We start from the raw sequence: 6,227 nt of genomic DNA, 5'->3' as shown, positions 1-6,227 counted from the left end.
CTGGGAAGGGCATCGGCACCCCTACCCCCACATTGTTAAAGGGTCAACTCTGGTTTGCTAGGGCTCCTGCAGCAAAAGACTACAAACTGGGTGGTTTAGAAAAATTGAAATATATTCTCTCCCAGTTCTGGAGATGAGAAGTGAGAAATCAGGCGGGGCCAAGCCCACTCTGAAACCTGAAGCAGGGGGAATCCTTCTCTGCATCTCCCAGCTTTTGGTGCCTTGCCAGCAATCTTTGCTCTTCCTTGGTTTGCAGCTTTAGCTCTTGGATCTCTGCTTCTGTCATCACGTGACATCCCCCCTCTTGTGTCTGTGCCTCTTCTCTTTTTGGTATGAAGACACCAGCCATGTGGGATCAGATCCCACCCTATTCCAGTATGACCTTATCTTAATTCAACTAATTACATCTGCAACAACCCTATTTTCAAATAAGGTTACATTCTGGGGTACTGGAAGTTGGGATTTCAACATAACATTTTGGAGCACACATTTCAACCCCTAACACCTTTCTTAAATTTATATTACATTTCTTCTGCGTTGTCTTTGGCAGTACATACAGGGAAGGCCCTGGTGGACGGCACAGACACACTCTTCAGAGCTTAGGGCTTCTGAAGTTCTCATATGGCCTTGGACTTCACAGAGGTAAAAACATAATGATGGCTGAGAGACCCTGAGCTTCCTTGACATGCTTTTCTTCCCTATTCTTGCAAAAGCATTTGTCACCATCTACCAAACCCCTCTCTGAAGAAAGGGGCAGCAGCGCTCAGTTTCCCATTTCCTCAAGGGCTGACTCTATCAATTATTCCCACATTAAATTTTAAACCCTTTCTTGTCAACAAATTCTTTTTTTCAAAAGATTTTATTTATTTATTTGACAGAGATCACAAGTAGGCAGAGAGGCAGGCTCCCCGCCAAGCAGAAAGCCCGATGCGGGGCTCGATTCCAGGACCCTGAGATCATGACCTGAGCCAAAGGCAGAGGCTTAACCCACTGAGCCACCCAGGCGCCCCTCTTGTCAACAAATTCTTACACAGAATCCCCAAATATGTTCTTTTTCAAGTGTAAGTATATTTTATACATTCGTATTTGAGACATTTATTCATCCTAATTGAGTAACGAGGAGGAAAAGATTATTTTGATTTTGGTTAATATATAAGTATGGAGTTGGGACTTACACAGCTGCAGATTTATCATAAGGAATGAAGCTGAAGCTTCAGGACCCTTTGTTTGCAGAGGCCTGGGAGGGGTCCCAGCATTGTGTTCTCATAACCATGTGTCTGTAAAGTTTAGAGGAAAATTAACTTTAGTGCAATTTGTTAAGGTTGCTGCCTCTGCCCAAGCCTTCTCTCCTATCAGGGCATTTGAGTGGCCTTGCCTATGGGAACATTGAACTGGGCATATATTTTAGTTTAGGTTTAATGGGATATACTGTGTTGCTCGCAGTTACTTATATGTACAATCAAATTACTGCTAATAATTCCAAGTAGGAATTATTCTGACCACTGTGCCAACCAACGTGGGTTGTGACACAATGATTCAGAAGTCATATTGCAATTAGAACATGTCCTACTAGCTGGCACCAAATATACATGGACACTGGAGAGGAAATGGCAGGTGTAGTCAGAAGGCACCCAAGGAGTGTCCTTCAAGTAATCAGAGCACAAAATTGTAAGTAGAAAATTTAGTCCTCATCAGTGCCCAAGCAAAGTGAAACTCTTTCCAGTAAAGGATGCACTTAGTAGTAAAGTGTAGATGGGGCACCTGGGTGGTCCAGTCGGTTAAGCGACCAATTCTTGATTTGGATTGAGGTCATGAGCTCTTGGTGGTGGGATCAAGCCCCACTCTGTGCTTAGTGGGGAGTCTGTTTGGGATTCTCTGTCCCTCTCCATCTGCTCCTCCCCTACCGTCCCCCAAAATAAATGGGTAAATCTCTTTTTTTAAGTAGTGAAGTATAAACCATTATAAACACATGATACATTTTGTTTTCTCTTTGAATGAAAATGCTGTTGATCAGAAGTCCTATGTTTGTAGGACAAAAATCTAGGGCAGAACTATGAACAGAGAATATGTCTGGATATGAAGTCACATGAGTTTTACGTGTTCCAACCATCAGTAACAAAAAGTTAAAAATTCAAATCCACCATGCTAGAGGAAAGACTGCATTTCAAGTCTCACTGTAAAAGATATTACAAAATCATTTAATATAATCAAATGCACGCAGCCAACACATGTAGTAAAAAAAATTACAGACATGATTTGGGCAGTTCAATAATAAAAATACTAAGTTTTAAGATTTTGTTTAGAACACTTATCAGCTCTTTTAAATTTGTGAAGTATGGTTTATTTTATCATTTGGAAAAAATATTTACTTTTTATCTAATTTTTGTTGGGAGATAACTGTCCATGGGTCTCTTATGCTTCTACATATCTTATAAGCAAGGGCACTGACAACTTTTGTTCCCAACGATCTTTTCAGGATGTTTGTATAGCAAATGACCTTGGAAGAATGAAATCCTGGCTCCCTTCAAGACAGAGGGAAGATTTAACTGCTGACCAGTATAATAGAGACAATGACTCCCTCCTGGCCAACGTTGGGGATGTTGGTTTGCAGCCCCTTTAAAGACTGGGGTTCCCAAGCCTGAGGCTCGTCACCTACCGTGCAAGCCCCACTCTGCGCACCATCCACTTGGACCCAGTCCCACAATAGCTGTGGCACTTGAGGACAAAGGAACTGGGGTGAATATGATGCTCATGTTGTCCACTGTGTTGGGAGTATTAAAGTGCTACGGTTAACAAGTAACAGGTGTCCTTCTCTTGGTGGGAATGTAAATGGGTGTGGCCACTGTGGAAAACAGTATGGAGGTTCCTCAAAACACTGAAAATGGCACTACAATCTGGTCTAGCAATTCCACTCTGGGACTTTACCCCAAAAAAGAAAAGCACTAGCCCAAAAAGATGTATATGCCCTATGTTCACTGAGGCATCGTTTACAATAGTCAAGACATGGAAACAAGCAAGGTGTACATCAATGGATGGATGGATGGATAAGAAATTTGTTACATACACACAATTCAGCCTCTGAAAAGAAGAAAATCCTGCCATTTGTAACAACAAGGATGGAGCTTGATGATGTCATACTACGTGAAATAAGTCATAGAAAGACAAATACTCTGTGATCTCATATTTATGTGGAACCTAAAAAAAGCGAAGTCAAAGATACAAAAAATAGATTGGTGGTTGCCAGAGGTGGGGAGAAATGGTGAAATGGGTGAACAGGGTCAAAGAGTAGAAACTTCCAGTTAGAAGATATATAAGTCATGGTGGTTATGTACAGCATGGAAACTATAGTTAACAGTACTGTGGTGTATATTTGAAAGCTGCTAGAAGAGTTAAAAAAAAAGAAGAGGGGGGCACCTGGGTGGCTCAGTGGGTTAAAGCCTCTGCTTTCAGCTCTGGTCACGATCCCAGGGCCCTGTGATCAAGCCCCACCTTGGGCTCTATGCTCAGCGGGGATCCTGCTTCCTCTTCCTCTCTCTCTGCCTGCCTCTCTGCCTACTTGTGATCTCTGTCTGTCAAATAAATAAACAATTTATTTTAAAAATTTTTATTTAAAAAAAAGTCTCATCAGACACAAAAAATTATAACTATGTGAGTTGATGGGTGTTAACTGACCTTGTTGTGTTGATCATTTTGCAACATATACAAATATCCAATAATTACATTTGACACTTTGGACTAAGACAATGTTATATGTCAGTTACATAGTAAAACTTCAGGGTTGGGGGTGGGGAGTGTGTCTTGGCAATAAGGAGACTGAGACTTGCTTGCCTCTCCATGTGTCCATGCCTCTGACCCAGGAGTCTTCTGTCTTCTCACCCATGGAACTGTGTTGAGCTAATTTGTTAGCTTGCAAGTTTTGTAACATCTCAGACCCTGCTCTTAATTTCTCAAAAGTTTTGCATTTGTAATTTTGAAATGTCTTTAAGAGTGACCCCCAAAATGTCAAGCCCCGCAAAACCTGGATCTACTCTGAGTTTTTAGATGATGCTTTTTTATAGCAGTTTCCAGGTCCAATCAAATGTTACTTTGACTTCTAACTTGGGGAAATATATTGAATTTGGTATTCTTCTCTAGCTCCTCCCATCTGTTGCCTTCCCTTCCTAGCTGGTACACAGCCCAGTTCTGAATGGCAGGACCACAGATTTTGTGATCAGTTGTGATCAGTTGTCCACATCACAAGTAATTTGTTACTGATAAAGTACATTCTTTAGAAAAGATTAGGGTTTTCAAGCTTACCTCTCTAATGTCGTATTTGTAAGCATGCACTCCCAATATTTGCTAGGATTCCTTCAGCTCCATATATGGAAACCTACTTCAGAAGACTTAAATAACAGGGGAATTTATTCTCTCACATGGTAAGATGTCCCTAGGCGGTGTGGGGGCATGCCGGGGCTGTCGCCATGATTAGTAAATTCAGGGCCTTCACAACCACATCTAAGTCCCAGGTTTTTTTCATCTGTCCACTCTACCATCTACAACCTGTGAGCTAGCTGTCCTCAAGACAGCAAGATGGCAGAAACTCCTATAAGCATTACACCTTTCACACAAAAGGTCAAAGGCAAAAGAGGTACTATCTCTTCCTGGGGCCTTTTTTGGTTTTGTTTTTTGTTTTGTTTTGGTTTTGGTTCTGCCCCCCACCTTGGGTCTCTTTTGAAGAGCTACAAAACCTTTTACCAGAAGCTCTGTCCTCCCAAAGATTTTCCTGCATTTCTCATTGACCAGATTTTGATCATATGCCCTTTTCTGAGCCACTTACTGGCAAGGAGAATAGAATCTGAGTAACTAACTGAGACAAAACAACATCCCCCCCACTGGTCCTGATGCTTGGGCAAGCTTTACCTGAAGCAGGTGACTTCACAGAGCAGTGTGAGAGTCTGGACAAAGCTCAAGAGTTTTTTTTTAACAAAGATGAACGATGCAATCTGATTCCCACCCTCATGATAATGAATGCTTTTGGGTACAGACAGTACTCTCTTTGCAGGCTCGGATAAGCAGAATTTCAGTTACCGCAGTTTAGTTAAATAACACCATTTCCCCAATGGCTCAAATTTCCGTTACCACAGTATATTAACTATGAGTAATTGCATAGAGCACAAACTTCACAGCTCACTCTTCAGCGCGCAGATCACTACAAAAATAGCAGGTGTGCATCATAATCAGTGACCAACATGTCTGTCAGGTACACACCAGAGAACAGGATGGACTCCCATCAAAGCTTGGTAGGGATGTCAAGACTGATGAGGTCATGCATTCACCAAGAGGCAAGTACTTGCTTCCTGACATTGCTAATCAGTAAGTGGGGTCACTGCTCTCCTTCCTACAGCAGAGGAGAGAAATCCACAGCTGAGAGTGGTTCCTTGATTGTAAATGATGGAGCTGTGTTTAAAATTACAGAGATCAATCATATTTTAAATATCGTAAGAACTAGCGAACAAAGGAAAAAACTATTATGACTGCTCTTGGCAAGCTAAGGACTCTCCTACAAATGAGAACTTCCCATTAATTTATGGGCAATGCAAGAGTTTTACAAATCCGGTCTGTAGAGTAATATCCACATGTACTACGCATTACCAAACCCAGTTCTAAATAAAGCTGAAATTCGGTGGGTTACGTGATCATTCTCAGCAAATGTGCCAGCTCCTATCATATTTAGAACCCTGTGTTCCGAGGTGCTCAAATTCACACTGAGGAATTTGCTAAACAAATCCCTGGCAAGGAATCACAGCAGCGATTTTCTGTATCCTTAAGTCCTTTCAACTAGAAGTGCCAGAACACCCTGCCCGAGTCTATAATTCCTAAACTTGTGGAGTGTCAATCTTGGCCTTTCTTAGCACTGTTCGATGTTTAACTCACTCGCTCCCCCAAAGGAGCATGCCATATATTTATATTAAAAGTGAAACGGAATAAAAACTGCTGAACTCTGAATAAGGCAGCAACCAGGGCTAAAAATAACGGATTTCGTGTGTTTCCTATGGAAAAGACATGGCATTTCTTCCTATGAAAGGCAGACAGGACCCGGCAAGACGAAGAAACCTGCTTCCCACGGGGAGAGGGTGGGGCCTTAGCTTGACGGGGTCTGCACTGGAGCCTGCAGTTGGCAGGGTGTAACCGAGAAGGCCTGGCTCGGGGACTTGCGAGCGTCCCAGCAACTCTTTTGAGTTTGCAAC

This window comes from Mustela putorius, unplaced genomic scaffold (assembly GCF_011764305.1).
Source record: "Mustela putorius furo isolate JIRA1106 unplaced genomic scaffold, ASM1176430v1.1 tig00003858_pilon_pilon_pilon, whole genome shotgun sequence".
NCBI classification, from domain to species: Eukaryota; Metazoa; Chordata; class Mammalia; order Carnivora; family Mustelidae; genus Mustela; species Mustela putorius.
This window is presented reverse-complemented; position numbering follows the sequence as displayed.